This window comes from Ictidomys tridecemlineatus, chromosome 2 (assembly GCF_052094955.1).
Source record: "Ictidomys tridecemlineatus isolate mIctTri1 chromosome 2, mIctTri1.hap1, whole genome shotgun sequence".
NCBI classification, from domain to species: Eukaryota; Metazoa; Chordata; class Mammalia; order Rodentia; family Sciuridae; genus Ictidomys; species Ictidomys tridecemlineatus.
In genome coordinates this window covers 68569836-68591461 of record NC_135478.1, presented here as the reverse complement: position 1 = coordinate 68591461, position 21626 = coordinate 68569836, and the positions used below count along the sequence as shown (strand labels likewise).

General features: G+C 33.9%; 1 long non-coding RNA gene across 3 annotated transcripts; it reads right to left on the bottom strand.

Annotated features, from left to right (window-relative positions):
- Nucleotides 1-637: 637 nt before the first annotated feature.
- On the bottom strand, nucleotides 638-13791 carry LOC120884450 (uncharacterized). Of its 3 annotated transcripts, XR_013434566.1 has the most exons (5): nucleotides 13521-13791; nucleotides 13336-13409; nucleotides 2755-2841; nucleotides 1857-2202; nucleotides 638-1216 (listed from the first exon to the last, which is right to left on the bottom strand). It is a non-coding gene; the product is annotated as an uncharacterized LOC120884450 (long non-coding RNA). The 3 variants fall into 3 exon arrangements; XR_013434567.1 differs by having other exon boundaries at nucleotides 13336-13791; XR_013434565.1 differs by lacking the exons at nucleotides 13336-13409; nucleotides 13521-13791 and having other exon boundaries at nucleotides 2755-3107.
- Nucleotides 13792-21626: the final 7835 nt, after the last annotated feature.

Here is a 21626-nt window from a genome sequence, read left to right as displayed (position 1 = left end):
TGCAAATAATGAGAGTATCATCATTAGAATTAGTATCTTAGTAGAACACTGAAAGCCAATGGTAATGATACTCATGTTTTATTACTCAGTATAATAACATTTCTATTATTCCATTGTGTATGTGTGCAACAGGGTTCCTCTGAGGTTGGTCACTCTGCCCTCTTCCTTGGAATCTAAAATGTTTGTTTTTCTTTTAATAAGCATAATTTTTGTGGTGGATTTCTACTAGTGGTTTATGGTAATAGTAATAAAATATTGCATGGTTTAGTTTGTTAAGATTTGTTAGTTTTATTAGAGATAGACACATAATTTTATCAAATTTTTTTGAAGTTTAATAATATGATTATGTCATTCTTTTTATTCTTTCAATATTCTCATGTGACGAAGCTCATGAATGCAGGTAATAATGTTGAAACATCTTGGCATTGATGAGAACAATCTGAATTGGTTGTGACACTCTTTCTATTACTCTTGTATGTAATTTAATTTGCATTTGATTCTAATCAAAACTGAAAAGAGTCTAAAATCACTGCAATAGTTGCCTTCAAGAAATTTAAGCTAAAATGATTAAATACTCATGTCTGTTCATCGGGGGTATGTGTGTGTTTGTGTGTATGCATGTGCACGTAAGTGTGTGTGTGTGTGTGTGTGTGTGTGTGTGTGTGTGTGTGTGTGAGAGAGAGAGAGAGAGAGAGAGAGAGAGAGAGAGAGAGAGAGAGAGAGTGATTTCATTCTGGATTGGGGAAAAGGTAATTTTCTCACAAAGCACTTTGTGTTCATTCCTCATGCTGCTACAAGTGAATACCATGAAACCCAGTTGTTGCCTGTCATGTAATGTATGTTGCACCACAGTAAAAGGGCCCTCAAATTCTGAAAATTGGCATTTATGTAAGAGCTACTAGCAAACTGCCATCCTCTATGAGAAAGAGGGGGAAAGTTACAGAATGCAAAGGAATTGTCTTTGGGATTAGAAACAAGGTCACTGCTTTACCACCCGGACATATTAAAAACAAATGGTTCCTTAGAGCTAAGTCTTTATATCTCTCAGGAGTAGTTTTTGACTTCCAGTGGTGTTTTGGTATTCAATTCTCCTTTAGCTCCCCAGTGCCTCTATTCCTTGCTCAGAAAGCTCTGACTGTGCAAAAATGGGATTCGTCATGTAGAATTTTCTCACAGCAGAATCCAATGATTGTTAAACGGTTGAATCATCGTGTTTCTTCAGAGGAAATGCAAAAAGATATAAAATATTTGAAAATTTATATCAATTTTCTGAAGGTTTTTGAACTTATGCAACTCATTGATGTATTTTGGTTAAAGAATTTACGTTTTCCTGCAGAGATTTAAAACACAAATGCAACCTTGCCCCACCTCCTTTTTTAAAAGGATTTACAAATTTCCCATCATCTAACAAACTCTGTAGTCAGGGAGATTAGTTGGTCTGGCATCCATGTAGGGCTTCAATTCAACTTCCTGTATATTTCCCTCGACAGTTGTTTTTCTGCTCTTTCTAGTTCACCTCTACGCTTTTGTTCATCCTTCTTTTCCACCCACACCTCTTAAATTCATTACTAACACATTTACTAACTCTACATGAAACCATTCCTAATAGATCTGATTTGAATAGCTCTAATTATTATGATAGGGATTGAAATATATTTGTATCTCTTTTATAAAATTTAGCATACAGTCTTGGTTTGTAATTCTTTTCATGCCTCTCCCCTCAAATAAATCACAACCTTCTTGAAGACTTCCCTTAAATGTAGTCTTAATTCTGAAAATGTTTAAAAAGAAAATTTGGTCATAGTTAATATGGTAGCTTTAAAGAGAAAAACAAGGAAGTGCTCCCCTTACCTTACCTTTAGCCTAGTGAGAGCATCTTCAAAAAAAGGACTCAGAGAACCAGAGAGGTGTTCCTTATAAGAGGTGGAAAAGGTCAACTGATGAGAGACAGGAAGGGCAGCTGTTGATGGATATGCCAAAGGAGAAGGAGTTTTTTAACCACTTGCGTGAATTTAGCCACTTCATAAGCTTTTGTGCTCACTCTCTTCATCATTAAATGTGGCCCATGTGGATGCAAGGGCAATTCAGCCTGCAAACCTGCCACCCATTGATTTCCAGAGTCCACTTGGCCCATCTGCTGACCAGGCAGGTGTCTCCTTCCTCTCTCAGGGTCCATGTGCATACTTTCCCAAGTTGTGAGTTCTGTGAAAGAGGAGGACATTCCTCACAGGAGGACCGTTCTCCAGTGAAGGATATATGAGCAGCTGTGCACCTGCCCCGCCACTACAGATGTCAATCAACTATCAGGTTTCATAAAATGGGGGTAATAATAATCACCTTACTAGGTAGCCCTATGAATTAAATGTGTTCACACACAAAATATTTAGAATAATGCTTATCACACAAATAGTCTTGGAGAAATTTCATCGTATATCTTATTATGTATTTGTATGCTATACAAGAAATGTAAATTTATATTAATTAATAATGTCTAATGGTTGATGTATTTCTACTAGTAAGATTTTCATGACATATAGGTCAACCTGATTATTCAAAGATTACAGGTATTATTATCTTATGCCTACTTCTTGAATCACTCATAAACTATCTCAAGAATTACAGAAATACTGCTTAAATCTATGAAAGCTGTTCAAATGAAAATATAAACAGGATGTATAGATTAGGCAGCACTAACAAAGACATGTCGTCCAGTTTGGTAAAAGCAGAATGTAAGCTGGATGTGGTGGTACAAACCTGTAATCCTAGAGACTCTGCAGGCTAAGGCAGGAGGATTTCAAGTTCATGGCCAGCCTTAGCAATTAAGTGAGGCTCTAAGCAAGCCTGCATAAAAATAAGAAAAATAAAATAAGAATAACATAAAAAGTAATAGGGATGTAGTTCTACAGTTAAGCACCCCTGGGTTCAACTTCATTTGAACCAATCTGAAATATATTTGTATTCATCTAAGATTGGTGAAGTAGAGTTTCTATCACTATCCCAAATTTTCCTGATACCATCATCATTACTTCCTGTCAAGTTCCCAAAGAATCTCATTTAATTTAACAAAAGCTAAAGTCAAATTGTTTAGCTACTATTTGAAACCAACAATATACAGTACATTGTATTCTCTTTATACAAAAAAAAAAAGATTGGAAAAAAAATTTGAATTTAGAACAGAAGATTGGATTACTTAATATTAGAAAAATAAAATTCTTTGAAAATATGACAAAAATCTATGAAAATATCCTTTAAATATTATTTTTTAGAAATCACTAATTCAAGAAAAATGCTTCCTTTAAAATTGTTCAGGAAGTCACAAAGCAAATTGAAAAATTAACATACGTCTTGATTTTTTAAATACTTACTAAAATACCTTTCCATACATAAGAAAATTGCCTCCCTCACTTATCTTTTTAACCTTAAGTAGTATGCTTTGAGTTTCTTCTTTTTTTTAATACATCATTTTGGTCATTTGTTTTTAAATAACACTAAATTTATAAAACTTTTAACTCTTTAACCTGATTATAATAGAAATGGTGTTGATAGCTTGGTCTGTTTATTAGAAATTTGAATTGTGGTTTAATTTTTTCCCTGTGACCTAATATTCAAAGTGCATGGAAATACTCAAGACCTATAAAACACTCATGTTTTGAGATCACATTTCTCTGTTCCAAGTGAAGAAAAAAATACTTGTTTTGATAATCATTCTCATGGAACACAGTGACACAGAAATCAAGTGTCAGGATCTTTTCATATATCCTGCCTCTTTATATGAAGATCTTCTAATGTAAAACCACAAAGAATATGGCTTATCTGTCTAATTTTTCCATCATAAAAAGGATATAAAGATGACAAGCTTGACCTCAAAATCCATAGCCAGTTTTATTCTGCAGGCAGAATTGGTGAGACAGAAGATAAACTCAGGACAAATTTCACTGCTTACAAAGTTCTGCATATTTATGTCCCTTCCCAAACACATGTTAAAATACTACCCCAAGTGATGATATAAGGAGATGTGATCTCTGAAGTGATGTCTGTGCAGTCATCTTTCTCATTCCTTTTGGAAATATTAGCCCTACTTATTAAAAAACCAAGGACCCTCACCCCCATCCATCTGGTTTGGAAGATACTGTGCCTGTTCCTTATTCCCTGTGGCTTGGTGGGTTTCTCAAGACTGAGGCACCACTAAGCAGATGAACATATCACACAGCACCATCACAGTCTTCTTAGGCTCTTTGCTGGAACTGGGTATAAAGAAACTGTCTGCTTTCCTCTATACTGTAATATTGGGAACATAGGAGCCAGGCGGTTTCAGGAAATACCAACACAGAGAAAGGAAATAAGAGAGTAAGCCCTGGATTTTGCCATAACAAAAATCAGCCCAAGACCTGGACTTCTCAAATGCATGATCCAACATGTTTCTTTTCAGTTTTTGAAATATATTTGTTTTCATCTAAGACTGGTGGAGTTTCTATCACTATCCCAAATTTTCCTGATACCATCATCATTACTTCCTGTCAAGTTCCAAAAGAATCTCATTTAATTTAACAAGAGCTAAAGTCAAATTGTTTAGCTACTATTTGAAACCAACAATATACAGTACATTGTATTCTCTTATACTAACCTCAAAGCATGCCATTGGTAATATGAAGTGTATTTTTACTTGGAAGATCCTGCCCATTTTATATTTGAAAGTGAGCAACATAGTTTCATATCTTTAGTTCATAATATTTTCCTAAGTTTTCCAACATGCTGTTGATTTTTAGAACATGCTGTTCTTTTCCTTCAGGTAATTACTTTTGAAATAATCCATGGGGCTATCAAGATGACAATAATTTGCATGATAATTATTGCTGTAGAAATCACTTCATGATTTTTTCATCGTTTTTATAATTTATTAAAAAACGAGGATCTTATGACTTTTTATGTTAAAAACACTCAAATTATTTTCAAATATTTTGAAATTGGCAAAATATAAAAAGATTTCTGCCAAACAAGTTTTACTTGAATTTTTAAATGTATGGGTTTTTGATGGAAACTTAATCCATATGTTTCTCATTCATTTACGATTAGCTGACAAAAATGTTGTTTTGTAAGAGTTTGATATCCATTATTTTTAAAAATATGCTTATTAGTTTTCTTTTAGCTACACAATGTTGAAAGGAAACCTATTCAATAATTTGAGATTTGTATTTTCTTATTCTATTTTTGGTTTCAAGTGGCATGTTACATTAAAATTCAGGAAAGACATTTGTCAAATGACACATTCTATAAGGACACTCTGAACTTAATATCTCATTTGATGAAAGACCATTTGTACCACTTGAAGAACAATATATTCCTCATGATTTCTCCATATGCTGAAAATGAAATGGCATTACAACTCCTACCTAACAATTATCAACATTACATCTGTCACTTTCTGCTTGGTGTTTTAAACACATGATTTGCTAAACTCCAAATGGCAGGAAAATTATATCTTGTTGCCCACGGTTCACAGACAGGAAAGTCAACAGGCCCACCCTTCTTGCTCTAAGGAGCATTTACTAATATAACATAGGAAAGTACTTAAGTTGCAAACACTGTATGCATGTATCTGTAAGTACATACGTGTGTGTTTGTCAGTTGATCTCTGCATAAGAAACATCAATGTGCATAAGACCTAAAATGCTCTGATGATCTTTTAGTTCTACAATCTGGAACTTGAAGCTTCCTAGTACTCCACATAAAGGAAACGGTCATGAGAAATGTTTTAAGCTCTAGGTATGGATCTCACTAACATCTCCTCCCTCCATTGGCATGACTTAAGTATATGATGTACTAAAAAACAGTCCACTATTGTGGTCATCAAATTGTTTTATTCTTTCCATGTGATTAGCATATTTTTACCTCGCCAAAGGAGTCACTTCTATCCAGTCCTTTCTCACCATTGACTATATGACTAAAAACGAGGATCATAGGAAATGTGTGGTGATCTAGATATTGCCATTGTTGACCCAAGAACCTGTCAATTAAAATGTCCCATTGCCTGTTGGGAGCCCTGTATGAACTATGGACATTGTTTGAGCCATTGAGGCAGGAAAGTTGCTTTGCTGTGAATTCCTGAGTGAAATTCCCCATTTGAGAAAGTCCCATTCACTGCCAACCTGCCTTAGCTCACAGCCTTAGGTTCAAACACCCATCCAGAGATAGGAATGACCTGCCAATTTACCTCAAGATTCCTCCCTCACTGAAACCTTTGATACACTTCCCCTGTTGAATCTAATTTTTGGCTTTGTCTTTTATTCTTTACTGATTATTCAGACTTTTTATTTACCCGGGCAGCTCACACCTCCAAGTGGGAATCTGCTTTTCTGGGGTGCTGGTAACCCCAGGAATTGTCTACCAAAACATTCCTGACATAGGGAGAACACCTACAATAAATATACCAAACAAAGAGGAGAAAAATGGAAGACGTGAGCAGCACTTATTGGTAGAAACTCTGAAATCTCACCGGGCACCATTTTGAAAGCACTTTGCTTTAGGATTGTGGAGAAAAAAAAAATCTCCAATGAATGTTCTCATAAACTCCAGGTCCTGAGGGGGTACTCTTCTCTTTGTCCATGAATCTACCATGCATATGGAATCCCCTGTCCATGAATTCTCTACTCGGAGAATGGGAGTTCCTTAGGTAATCCCTGCCTCCTGGCAATGGAAACCCAAGTCTTGTTTGGGTGTTAAATTGTCAGATATTTTTGACAATATACTACTGCTGAAACTTTAGTAGGTTTCTGATATATGTATTTCTAGTCAGTTCCTTGTGTCAGAAATCACATTTCTCTCCTTAGTTTTAATATGACAGCTAATTTTCCATCATCATTCCTATGTCTGCCCCATATCTATATGCATCACTATACACACACACACAAACACACACATATGTGTCTGTGTGTGTGTGTATGTGTGTATATATATATGTACCACTATTAGATGTATATATATGTACCACCATATATAGATAGATAGATAGAGATATAGATATAGATATATGGATATATATGTACCACTAAATATATGTACCTATATATATATTTTTTTTAAATAAAAAATTAAAATAAATGCACTATATATATATATATATATATATATATATATATATATATATATATATATATATATGGTGGTACAATAAGCAGATGGGAAAGAGACTTTAATTCTCTTTCCCTAAGATCCTTTATCCAGCTGGGACTTGTATCAAACCACAGTTCCAGTCTGTCCTTTGCTCCATGTGAGTTTATCCAACTCATGAACATTACATGACTTTGTTCTTCAAAGTTCTGTAAACCTAGCCCTTACTGTTTAAAATCTAATGTTGCAAAGGTAAAATTTATGCTTATAAACCAGCCAATCCATTTCCAAACTTCTTTTTCTTTCAGTGATTTAAGTGTAGTTAATGTCCACACCCACATATCTATGCTTCTATTTTATTCATTTACATTTCTTAGTTTTTTAGGATTCCTCCCAAGTGACTACCGATCTAGTATTACTAAATGTCTTCTGACCTTGTAACACTGATGACCATCTTTCTAATTTCTAATACATGAGCCTTCTGTATTTTCTGTGATCTCTCAACTAATGCCACATGTTTTCATTTTGTTTTATGTTTTCCGTATTAGTCAGGATAGGACAGACTGTATTGCAATAACAAATATACTTTGACATTTCACTGGATTAATGTAATAAAAGTTAATTTCTAGTTCATGTCAAGCCCGATACGGATGCAGGGTCTCTGTGTTTTCCTCAACACATCCTCCCTAAGCAATTACTCAGACAACAAGCTGCTTCCAATTTACAGTTTTGTGATCTGAGCCAAGAGGCAGTGAGGGATGAGAAAAGAGAATTAGAGCACCCCATCAGTTATTGTTAAAGGCTGTATAATGGCAGTGTCTGACACCATCTTTAACATCTCCATATCCACTGGTTAGAAGTTCGCCATACAGCACCAACATGTACTCAAGGAGCCTGAGCTTCAGAGATCATCATAGGGGAAGTACCTAGTGCTTTATGTCATGATACATATGAAAAGTCTTAATCTTTTATAAGGCACTTCATCATTTTATACTTAATATTCAGACTGTTATAAGAGGCTGGACAGTAATTCTGGTAGCTCAGGCACTCACATTCACATGTTAGGAGATCAGCATTAGGGGCTCAATTACAACTTGATTTGGGAGATTTTGGGCCTGTCAATTTCAGGATAGTGAACACCTTGAGAGAAGGAGTAAAGAGGAAAATACTACAAAGAATGGAATAGGAGGCTCAATTGCATTGGTACTGATTTGAAACACATTCACAAATTATTTGATCATCTTCTCATTAACAGGTGGAGCTAGCACTTCCTCCTAGTGAATAAAATACAGTGGAAATGACAGGTGTGACCTAGAGAAGGTAGACCAGCAAAGACATTTGCAGTTTTTATCTTGCTCATTATCTCAGGTCACTGTCTGAGAAAAGAGGCTAACTGACCTGGGACGACAACCAAGTGTCCTTGCAGAAAGATACATGTGGAGAGGAACAGATAGGCCCTCTCTCCCAGCCATATGAGTGAGGAACCTTGGAACTCACTTCTCTAGCCTCAGGGAAAGTTTCAGATGACTGCAGCTCTGGCAATAACCTTATGAGAGACCTCAAGCCAGAACCACCCAGCAAGGCTACTCCCTAATTCCTGAACCACAGAAACTGTGATAAATGTTTATGGTTTTAAGCCACTAATATTGGGAGCAATTTATTAGGAAGCAACTGATAAATAATTCAACATCTGTAATATTTTATATCCAGAAAATCTAAAAAAGTGTGAATATAGTGTCAATCAGGGTAGATGATAATTACATGTATAACAACTTGCTTATTCAACCCTTAAGTTGAACTTAACTGTGTGCCATTCATTGTTCTACATGGCTTGCAAAAATGAAATATGTGGATATTCAAAACCTAACTATGTGAAATTTACTATAGTGATCTCACCTTTACAGATGAGTGAACTACCAACTAGAAAGGTTAGAAAGCTTTTCAGAGGTCACTAATGAATAAATGACACACAGAAAATTCATACTCGAGCAGTGTTTCTACATGGTTTGTGCTCTTAGCAATTAACATTATTTTATGAGTTATAATGAAATGTGTTGCTTATAAATTTTTAAATATTTTATAATTTAAATTATAAAAATTACATGATGAGATCATTTTTCCATCATCTGATAGGCTTCTACACATACAAAGACATGGGTTTTATCTTGGTTACCCTTATAGGCAAAAGCAAAAAAATTTAAAAAATGAAAATAAATTATTTAAAAGGGAAAAAAAGTAAAGAAAAGGAATTCTCTATTTAGCACCAACTCAAGAAACAATTTCTTTCCTTCTTTAAACCTTAAAGCCATAACTTCTGACTTCCATGATTCATAAGTAGAATAATTTGGAATTTGTTGTGTTGGAGAAAAAAAAAATGTTAGTGGAACAAGTGATTGTAGATGAGGAAAATGAGGCTGCTTGGTTGCTGTTATCTCTATGGCTTGGGGAACTAACTTTTTTGTATCTGAGAATCAGCTATGAAATTGTCATTTTTATCTTTACCTAAATTCAGCATTCACATCTGGCCTCATATGGACTTAAATTATCATCATCTTTTCTGAATCAAAGAGACAAGCCTATCCTGTTGGCATTAGAAACTAAGGAGGTTCCAGGTAAATTCAAAACCTTACTGATAAAAGCCTATTTAAAATAATCCCTTCTTCATAAGGAATTGCAGTAATTCAAAGGGGTAAAAAAATCATAGGTGCCATACAGTGCTTGAATGTATCTCTAAGCTCAGCTTGGATTAACCCAATGCAAGCATGAAAAACTACTTGATTTGCTATAAAACTATGTGAAACATTGGAATAATGGGCCCATTATCTCACCTTATCTAAGGCAGTAGATTTGGGTTTTCTGGAGATACATTAGGAATCTATCAAGGCAACAATGCAAGGCACAAATCTTTGCTATATTCATTATTGCCAGGTAATTAACCTGCTCAGTAATTCAAAATTGTTTATTGAGAACTACAATATGAAGCCAGTATGCTGTCTTCAGGGTATAAAGTGTCAGCCAAAGAGGGGATACTTTAACTGGAATGACAGTAAATAGGAGATTAGAATCTAGTATGAGAAATGTTCTTGAAAGAACATATTATGTCTTGAGGGCAAAAAAGGGAAATAGTTAAATTTAAATATCATGAATTTAAGTATCAAGAATAGAAGAAAGAGCTGGGGATGTGGCTCAAGCGGTAGCGCGCTCACCTGGCATGCGTGCGGCCCAGGTTCAATCCTCAGCACCACATACCAACAAAGAGGTTGTGTCCGCCGAAAACTAAAAAATGAATATTAAAAAAAATTCTCTCTCTCTCTCTCTCTCTCTCTCTCTCTCTCTCTCTCTCTCTCTCTCTCTCTTCTCTCTCTCCTCTCTCACTCTCTCTAAAAAATAAAGAATAGAAGAAAGAAGGTAGCAATGCAAAAATCAGTGAAAAAAATCCCTGGAATAACTGATAATGAATTGGAAAAAGATGATGTTTCACTTGCCATGCAGGTTAGTACCAAGTCAATTTTTAAAATGTTTTACACCTGGGAGCAGTGGCTCTCCCCTATCATCCCAGCTGCTCCTTGGCTGAGATAGGAGGATCTCAAGTTGAAAGCCAGCCTCAACATCAGTCAGGCACTAAGCAACTCAGTGAGACCCTGTTTACAAATAAAATATAGTTAAGTTCAGTCCCCGGTACCCCTCACCCCCCCAAAAAAAAGTATAGAATGCAATCTACAGTAGATCTGATCTAGGGACCATTTAGATAAAACTGGTAAAGAATAGAGAGTAGCAAGAATGATCCCAGGTTCCTAGTTTATATAACTATTACTTCATTTTGAAAAAGATGAAGCTAAAAATCATCATAGAAGCAAGCTCTCAAAGTTCACAGGTTGAAAAATCAGTGAACTCTGCTGCTTTGGTAATGTAAACAGACATATGGGAAGTAATATCTACTCTGTGTGCTTTGCATAACGTGGATATTGAAAATCAGACAGAAAGCTGTGTTTGTTTTTCATTAATAACTCTATATCTTTCATCTGGAATTATTAATAAAGTTTTCTTCTCTCTTGATGGTAATCTTAAAGCTGAAAATATTTAAACCTCTTTGCATTCATGTCGTTGTCCCCAAACAGAAATGCTTGAATGACATTTGCTACAAAATTATATTAATTTCAATTCAAATAAATGCAGAATGATCCATTAACAAGGTCTATGCTAAAAATGAGTAAAAAACAATTATAGAATTAAGTTGACATCAGAACAATGTTAGGCATTTATGAATTTCAGGCATGTAGAGGGGAGATGCACTTGTGGGATAAACATTTATGTTAAAATAAAAGAAAGGGGTCATCAAAAGAATGCAATGAAATGAAAGTGCAATGTGGAAAATTTGGGTACATGCTGCTGGAGAATTTTAGCTTAATTTGTAAGAAAATATGAAACAGAATATTGTCCTTTGGAATCAATTCTTTGATGCTTTCTCCATTTTTCCATTGTTCCTCTTTTATTAGAGACATGTTTCTGTTATTATAAACATATCCTAGCAATCCTTTTCTATCCAATGTGATAAATTTGGTTCATATGAGTTTAAGTCTCCAAAAAAAACTCTCTTTATAAAATTTATGATTACTCAATAAAAATTTATACCAATAAACTAAATCACTTAGATTTTCTATAAAATTATTGATTTTAAGGGTCACTTCCTTAGTAGACACATTGATTTTTCAGGAAATACCTTATTTTTAATTTGTGTGAGTGTGTGCACATGCATGTCCTTTAGTAGAGAGACTGCTAAGTAAAGAGTGTGTCTGATCTCTGAACTATACTGGGCCAAGGCAATAAGTACAAAGTGTGTACTCAGGCAAAAATTAGATTTAACTCAAAAGATGTTCACTCTAAGAATTAATGGTAAAGAAAGTAATTTTAAAAGCCTTTTAAGGAAACTAATCAGGTATTATTCATAAAAAAGGAGATAACAAGGTAAATCTTATACAATCCATATTTAAATGGTATTTTCTTATCATTCAAGAGTCTAATAAAGATTTTTTCAAAGTTCATGTATGAAGACACGAATTGGATGTTAACCTACTTTATATACAAACAGATATAAAAATTGTGTCATATATGTGTGGTAAGAATTGCAATGCAAAAAAAAGTACATGTATAAAGACATGAATTGGCATGTACATACTCTATATAACAAAGATATGAATAATTGTGCTCTATATGTGTAATAAGAATTGTAATGCATTCTGCTGTCATTTATTTAAAAAATAAAATCAATTAAATAAAAGAGTCTAATAGAGAATTTTTAATTTACCTAAAGTTTATTAACAAATCTCACTTGAAATTGACCTCTAAAGAATGAATATAAAAGGCATAACTTGTAAATGAGTAAAGAAAAGATGTATGCTGAAATAAAAATCAAATCATAGGCCCCGTGCAGTGGCACTTGCATGTAATCATAACAGCTCGAAGGGTGAAGTAGTAGGATCGCAAGTTCAAAGCCAACCTCAGCAATGTAGTGAGGCCCTTACAACTCAACAAGACCATGTTTCTAAAGAAATATAAAAAGGGCCTGCTGATGTGGCTCAGTGGTTAAACATCCCTGGGTTCCATTCCAAAAATAAATAAAATAAATAAATAAAAATGTGAAAATATTAATACTATATGCATAAACATAATGAAAGTAAGTGAATTAAACACACCAATAGGTAGAAAGAGGACATTTGAAATTTCTAAAGTATAAAATAATACACATCATATAAAACTACTGAATGCAATAAACACATCATTTGCATCAAATGTATGCATTTATAGTACACTTACAAAAACAAATGGGATAAATACACACCAAGTTCAACACAACCATTACTTCTAAGAAGAAAATAGGTTAATTTTTGCTAATTTTGTGTGGCGCACACCTGGGTGTTTGTTAAGTTTTCTCTTTACTTTGGGTTTGACATTTTTCACTATTAAAAATATTGACTGTGCAAATTAGAATCTGTACTCATCTCTAATAGATCTAAAGACATTCCTTCGTGTGCTTGCATTACCCAGGGTCACAGCACCTTCAGTTTGATTAGTGGCTAGCACTTGTCTACCTCTTCAAAGGTGGGCTTCTGGCAACAGGAAGGAGGAAAGGAAGGAAGAGGAAGCACCTACTTTTCAAGTACATGTGCCTTCAGTATCACAGGCTATTTCTCTTTATAATACAGAAGCCATACTTAGTCATATACTCACGCTTACATATGGGAAAGGCTGGTAGATATGATCTTAAGCTGAGTAGACGTGTGTTTTGGTTAATTCTTTGGGCTCTATTCAAAAAAAAAAAAAGAGGAGAATGAAAACTGCAAAGCCACTCTTCTACGGAATTGTTGATAGTGTCTCTAGAAGTGTGGGATGAGACCACTTTTCAGAATATTTACCTTTTTTCCTGGGGAGAGGAAGTTACAGTTTTATGTTGCTGTTTCAGTCTTTCAGTAAAATGCCATTTATCCTTATGCAATATTTAACCCCACTTCCACAAAAACTCACTGAGATTTTGTTTGAGAAAGAAAAAAAATAATAAGCAACTTTGACAAGTTTGAAGGACAGGTTAATTATTTCTATCAATATATTCTACCAATTCAAGGAGAAGAATCATATTATTCCTAAGGATAGAGATTCATGAGGAATAGGAGAATTAGAGCAGGTGGGTTATTCCCTCGCTTCAGAAAATTTTATTTTAAATAAAAGCAGGGTCCCTTAGCTTAAGCATCTGTAAGGAACTACAGTAGAAATAAATCTAATTTCATTTGGAAGAATTATACTGAAAGTATTAAGCTTTATTTACTTCAGTTACATTATTAAACTGACAAACATACTACATAAGGATCTTATATGGAAGGGTTGTTACACTTTGTTACATTTTATTGCCATTTAATCTAAACCTATCCCAAGAGTTCTTCATATGATAGCACCCACTCTGATGTTAAGCACCTAAATGAAGGCTGAAATTTTTATATCTGTCACTTACAAGGAATGGGGTGCAATTTTAAATTCTTTTGCAATCCAGTATCCATTATTTAGTAGTAAGATAAAACAATCTTTGAAAGTTACAAACGTGATAATAAAATTTGTTAATATATCTTTAAAGTTGAATGATTAATATCCATATTCTGTCTTCAAGAAATAATTCAAAAGCAGAAAGCTACAGCAAAAGGAACCAGAAAGCACTAAGGTATTTCATGACAGCCAAGTTCTGCAATTTCTTGTTAAAGTTTTATGAGGTGAAGTTGGCCTAACACTGATATTTCCAGAGATGGTGACTTGGCAGATATGATACACTTTGGCATTTTACTAATGAAAAAATAAACTGGTTCAAGTGTTTGGAAAGTACACAATGTGTGTTTATGTATCATTATCTGTTAATGATCCGAGTAGTGCAATTGGAAATTACAAATGACTTTCACAACTTAAGAAGTAAATGATTTTCTTAAATCATGTGTATTAAATTGTAAGAGCTGTCCAGTTTAGAGAGGTTTCTCCTGCTTTAAAATAGAAGCATTATAAGATTATGGAATTTAAAAATTAAAATGAAAAAGTCAGTGGGTGTTAACAACTAAACTTTAAACTTTGCCTAATTATAACACAAGTATACTCTGAAACGAAATGAAAAAACCATTTTATTTGTGTTCCTTTTATTCAGTGTATAATGTAAGATAAAAATTAAGGATTCTATGTAGTTAATTAGTAGCATGGAATCCTTTCTAGTCATTTAAGTACAAGTTTGCAAAATTATAACGATAGCTTTGGAAGACATGTATATGAGAAGGCAAAAAAAAATTAAATTATTTTCTAAAAAGACATATTGAATGTTGAAAAACTGATGACAACTTCAAGGACACTTTAAAATTTCCTTACAATTCTAAGACATGTTTCTATTTGCTAACAGCAGCAGAACATGTATAACAGATTTCTTTTTGTTTCAAACCATTTTAATGAGATACACACAGCTATGTTGTCCTTAAAAAAAATCCAGTTGATATTTCCATTCACATTGTTCGAATTAGCTATGACTGATTATATAAATGTTATTTTGGTTTTGGAAAGCATCAATCACAAAGCCTCCCTTTTTTCCAGTGGATTGATACTGGCTTTATGAAATATGAAAATGATCCTTAAATAATTTGCTTGTGGGTTTAAGTAAATTACAGGACAATGAGGCTTAATTAACCATGATTTTCATTTCTAGAAAATGCAGCTCTTCAAGGAGGGTGACGAGCTTGGCATCGCTCAGCACATACCCTCCAGTTTGGGGAGAAAGAATTATGAGTACATATTAACAGTGCACCTCATTCCAGTCTTTCAACACTGAGGGGGAAAACATGATCATAGGTTTAATCCACCAGCACTAAAAATCCACAGGATTGAAAATGTACTGTAACCAAGAAAGTTATCAGGCCAGGCTGCTTAGGCACTCTGCGGCAAACACGAAGACTCCTCAAATATTTTCAGAGAGCTTATTACCTAAGCTCACTACCATGATATGTCAAGTAGAAGAAAATCTCTTACCAGCCTTCTTTCTGGAACCCATTCAGAAATCTAAAGAGGATGGTCTAGAAGTTTCCACAGTTGGAAAGTTTCAAGTTTCTTTGTCTTGAAGTTAAGCAGGGCTGGGAGGATTAACTTACCTTATTTCCATTTTATAATTAATATTCTCAGAATGCTGGTGTTCTAGGTATACTACTTGCTCTTGCTAAGAAGAAATGAAGAGAAATGCAAAACACATGGTAAAGTTACAAACTCTGGCTCTAGCAATGAAGAAAATTAAAGAGGCACATATTGAGGACTAAATTGTTGATGATGAAGGTCTTAGGTAGCCAAGTTTCTTTTGTAATAATAATATGTGAGTTTTCTAAGATCTTCTTTCACTCATTTGCCATGGTCCTGTCCTTCAACTCCACTTAACACCTTGTAAGTTTAAATGAAAAACAAATAATATAGAGCTGCCACAGTTTACCCTGGCATGGATATTATTTCCATGAGTACCAAACATATGAGCTCAAACTTAGTTTTCAAACTAATTAATGGTGATGGTCCTGTTGTATTTTTGTAGAATGTTTATTAAAAATACTGTGTTTTTATGTTTAAGTCACATTTAAAATGAAACTCATACTCTTAAATCTTTGGCCTTATTTGTATTAATGAGCACACACACAAAAAATTTTACGAAGCCAAAAATATTATGGCAATTTTATCTCCAAGAAGCTGTAGGAACATTAGCTTTCATGATAGGATTTAAGTTTTAATTTACCAAATGGTTTGTGTGGCCATGAAAATATATGTTACTCCTGAAATTTGCAATTACAAGACTTTATTTCTTGCCCTAAAAATGTAGGCCCATAACTGCTGTTGTGCTATTGATGAAATAAGAAAGGGGAAAAAAAGTCAACAAATACAGCAATTCGTATTTCATAAAATCAAACCTTTGGTTTCATTATGATAAACATTTTACTCAAGATCAAATTTTCAAAATTTAGTTGGTCAGATAAAAGAAGAAATTGATTCTCACTGACTTCACGTAAATATAAACATAAAAATACCACCAAATTGAAGTTATTTACTTTTCACTAATATATTACTGCACTTAAATTCTTGAACATGTGTTTACATAAATTCACGTAAAATTTAAATTTTTCAAACAAGAATATTACATCTATTATAATTTTACTTCTAAGGCAAATGATGATAATAGAACTTTTCTTGTACATTTATACATATTTTTATTTTCTGGACAATAGCATAAGGTACACTTCTACAAGTGTTTGTTATGTGCATAAATTGTGTTTACACTGAGAAATATCCATGTGCAGAGAACATTTAATGAAAAAGCAAAATAGCAAACATGATATTCACAATTGAATGAGCAATGCCTAAAAGACGCCAAAGTGACATTTAACTTGGGAATGTACTTAATTTAATGGTTGATGGTTCTTTGTTGTGACTGTCATGTTCTAGGGTGGAGCACTAAGTTTGAACACTATGCAGAACTCTTGAGGGGATTTTACAAGAACACATTATTTTGCTTTATCTTGAGTAGCTCTTTATTTTTCTTATTTGTGGATAATTCTTAATCAAAGTTTCATTTGGAATGGAGATTTCTTTTTTCCATTTTGGAATTCTATCTCAGATCTCTTACCTGGTGTTCAAACTCGTGTAGCCAGTTCCCTGCTAGACCAATTCACTTTCTGATAATAAACAAATAAAAAATGTAGAAATGGACCAATTAAAGAGAAACAGAATGATGAGGGTAGACTTGACTTTTTGAAATATGTTTATAAAGAAATGTCACTTAATACCAGGACCAAGATTATAAGATTTTCATATGGCACAGACTCAGGAGAATTATAAGCAATGGAGAGTATGAACAATAGCACTAAGATAAGAGAATATAAGGTGCATCCAAACCAAAAGTAAGCAAAAAAAAAAAAAACACACAAAGAAGAGTGCTAAGAAGTTGCAAAGTTAAAAGCTGAGATCATGAAAGAATTGAAAAAATATGAAACAACATGGTTTTGTTCCAAAAGCAATAGAAAGACATTAAAGGGATTAAAGAACACAGTTCAGCAACAGGATGCACTCTGCACTCAATTTTTACACATTGCTGGTAAAAATGTAAAGTATTATCACCACTTTGAAAAAAGAGCTTTGTTGTTTTTTTATAAAGCTAAATGTGCAGTATAGGAAATATATACTTGAATCTGAACTGACGTGAACATTCTAGGTATCTTACGGAAGAATCAGTTGTGAGGAGCTCAGCTGGAAGAGGACTATATCTTATGATGTGGCAGGAACAATGAAATCAGAAGGAGTTGAATTAAGAATACTGTTTGGAGACAAACATGACAGAACCATCACTTGCATAGAAAGCTACATCTTCATCATTCTTCAGAGCTAACTTTTGCCAAAGACTAATGGATTTATTTTATATATTGATTTATACAAAAGTAGTTCTATTCCAAAATCTGTAACTAGCATGTTTATAATCTGTTAAGTTGCTTAACTTTCCTGTTGTATAAAACAGAAGTATAACACCTTTCCTTTCTCTTACAGTAGTTGTAAAGAGTAAATGATATGATTGATATGTAAGTTCTTTGAAAGTTTAAAAACGATGATCAAATGTTAACTGTTATTTTCAAAAACTATTAATTTTATCATCTTAATTTTTATCATTATTATGGAAGTTAAAGTTCTCATGTGTTAAAACCTGATTTCTGCCATTTGCAATTGTTAATTACCACGTAGCAGACATCATAATGGCTACATAGTTTAGTCTGAAATAATAGAAAAGTCATAGATCTTACTCATGATTATAAAAATGTGTTTAATTTCATTCATCAAAAATAATAATTCTAAATAAGATAAATTTGCAAATATCATAGAAAAATCTGCTTTATTTAAATGCTTTAGGACATTTCTTCTTTAAAGTGTTGTTTTATTATATTAAAACCTTAACATTGTGTTATATAAATACTTTCTTGGTCACAAGACATAATAATCAAAGTAATGCTAGTTTTAAATTCTGTAATATATACCACATGAGAAAACAGGAAGTATCAAAACTAAAATTCTTCTCAAGAGGTGACTGCTAGATGACACTTTTGCAATCAGGTTTCAATGTTTATCCATGTGCTTCAGAGAATAAAGTGGCACATTCATTAGAATCAGTGGAACAGGGTCACCCAATTTATATATAGGCTCAACTAGACTCCACTTTATAGTTTGCCAATTGTATTAAATCATAATTAGTGAAAATAAAATGCTTTAATGTTTTGGCAAAATCAAAACACCCACAAATGTTGAAGTAACAACACTGGATATTGAATAATGAATTATATGTTCAGTATTTACTCAAAGGTAAACTCTTTAGCTACATTTAAATGCTGATCTCAGTAAATAAAGTTTTCAGCTAAAATCTTTTGAAAACCAAACCAAACCATTAGCAACCTTACTTTAAATCTAGCTGACTTAGACATTAACCTTTTTGGTAGGATATATGTGTTCTTGTGCCGTGTGTGTGTGTGTGTGTGTGTGTGTGTGTGTGTGTGTGTGTAAGTTCTTCAAATCCATACCCTACATTATGTCTTGCAACTATCAATTTAAATGCCATTTCTTCTCATATAACTATGCACCTCAAAGATAGAAAAGTTTCCAATTAATCTATGCATCACTATCCCTAGAAAAATTTCAATATTGCTACAATCCCAGGTGCAAAGAACTTGAATAAACAACCAATTCTGAGACATATGTTTCTTTTTAGAGTACTATACATATATTACTTAATTTTATCTTCACATAAACACTATGAATTATTTATTTTTTGCTAGTTATTTATAATGAGATCAGTTAAACATCATTATTCTATATGTGCTTATATTAAACCTAATAAATTTAACATTTATATTATTAAAATCAATATAATTGACAATGTGGAAACCTAGTTTTAAATAATTCTTATAATCAAGTTGAGGTAATTTCTCAGAAAGTAGAGAAAAGACATAGCAAAGATCAAATTACAAGAGATAGTGATACTGCTTCCCCACATGTTGAACTTTGAACATTAGAGAAGTACACTGAAGCAAGCATATAAAGCAGGGCTTATTTTTAAAAGGGCAACAAAGACTTCTCCTGGGAGAGAGAAGGGGGCCATAGCTGGTATCCTGGTAACCCAAGAAGGGAGGTGTTCTGCCCTTTTATGTATCCTGGGCTTCCTTTGTTCTCCTGCCTTCCCCCCTTATCTTTCTCCTTCCTGTATACAGTGACTAGGCCCAGGAATGCTCAGTGGGATAGCCCAAAGGTGGGAAACAGGTGCCCTGAAGTGGAAGGGCAGGAAGGAGTAGCCAAAGACATATTAACAACCTTGTAGTTCCCTGTAGGGAGGAGAAATTCCTGGAACAGTTTATCTTGTCAATAGGTTGGAGCAGGGACAGGTTCTTAGATTAAGATCCCTCAGGGAACAGTCTCCAACTTCCCAGACTCACTCAAAATTGGCCTCCTAGATCCGACCTTACTTGATTTGCCTATCTACACTGACTGCCTGTCTAATTCTGGCTTCAATACTACAAGAGGTAGGGGGATGGAGATTGTTTTAAGACAAGAATGACCACCGAGAGAAAAACAGCCATCTCTATGCTTGTTTTGTGATTTAATAACAGTAAACTTCTTGTGTTTATTTCCTATTGCTGCTATGAGAAATTATCATAAGTCTCTGGACTTAAACTCATGTATTGGCTAACAGTTCTAGAAAACATACAGGGCTAAAATCAAGATGCAGGCCCAGCCACAGACTCTCTGAGGACTGTGGGGGACAACATGCTGCTCACTCCTTTCACCTTCCAAAGGTGGACTGCTCTTCCAGTTCACGGCTGCTTCCCCTGGACCTCTGTTTCCAGGTCTCATCTCCCGCTTGATTTGACTCACTGCCTCCTTTTTACAAGGACCCTTGTGTTTACAGTGGGCCCACCCAGGCACGTCAGAAAAATCTCCCCCTCTCAAGACTCTAGATTTAATATCATCTGTAAATCTCCTTTTTCCAGGGTTACATCATCATGGGTCCTGGGATTACGACACAGACACCTTTGGGGTGCCATTGTTTTATAACAAACATAGATTTGTGCAACCTCTAAGACTTGGAGCCATATTTTATTATAACTAATAAGCTAATCAAGTTTTTCTTTACCAAAACGTTAATGTGAAGAAGACCTTGACAGATATGTTATGGGTCAAATATGTCACACTTATACATCTTTTAAAATTAAACAGTTGTATTTGAAAAATAAAGAGATTTGTCAAGTCAAAATGACAGCATGGTTTAAACTTTCTTTAGCAGACACAGACTTCACTTTGAAGAATTTGTGTGCAATACATGAGATAATTTTTTTTTTGCTTTTGTTTCAGTTTCCAAAACATGAATGTACTTATTAGACTACATCCTTCTGTTCAGAGTTCACTCTGATTTTCTTGTTTTAACAACTGTTAGAAAACAAGCAAAACTTGTGCTTTTCTGTCCCCATCGATGCTAAATCAGGTTCAGCCTTTCATATGGTTAGGACATTCTTCTCAAAGAATTTCTAAATTAAAGAGAGAGAGAGAGAGAGAGAGAGAGAGAGAGAGAGAGAGAGAGAGAGAGAGAAAGAGAGAGAGATATCATTATTTCCTCTCAGGTTTATGAGACAACATAATAATTATTTCATTTTATTATATTTGGTCCAGGAAACTAAATGATAATATTCTGCATGTTTAAATACTGTGGTAAAACTCTAGCTTCATTGAAGGGGTTCTTTTTATAGTTAAAATACTGACATCTATGGCAGTTTTTAGGAAAACCTGTATTTGATATCTTCCCACAGATTTTCTTCTGTTATATTAATCACAGCAGGTTAAGTGCTTTAACAAACAGCTCCAATTTTTACTGCCTCTGTTTTTTACAATAGTGTTCATTGATGTTCTTTTTTAAAGCAGATTAGCAGTGTGGGTACTCAAACAATAGT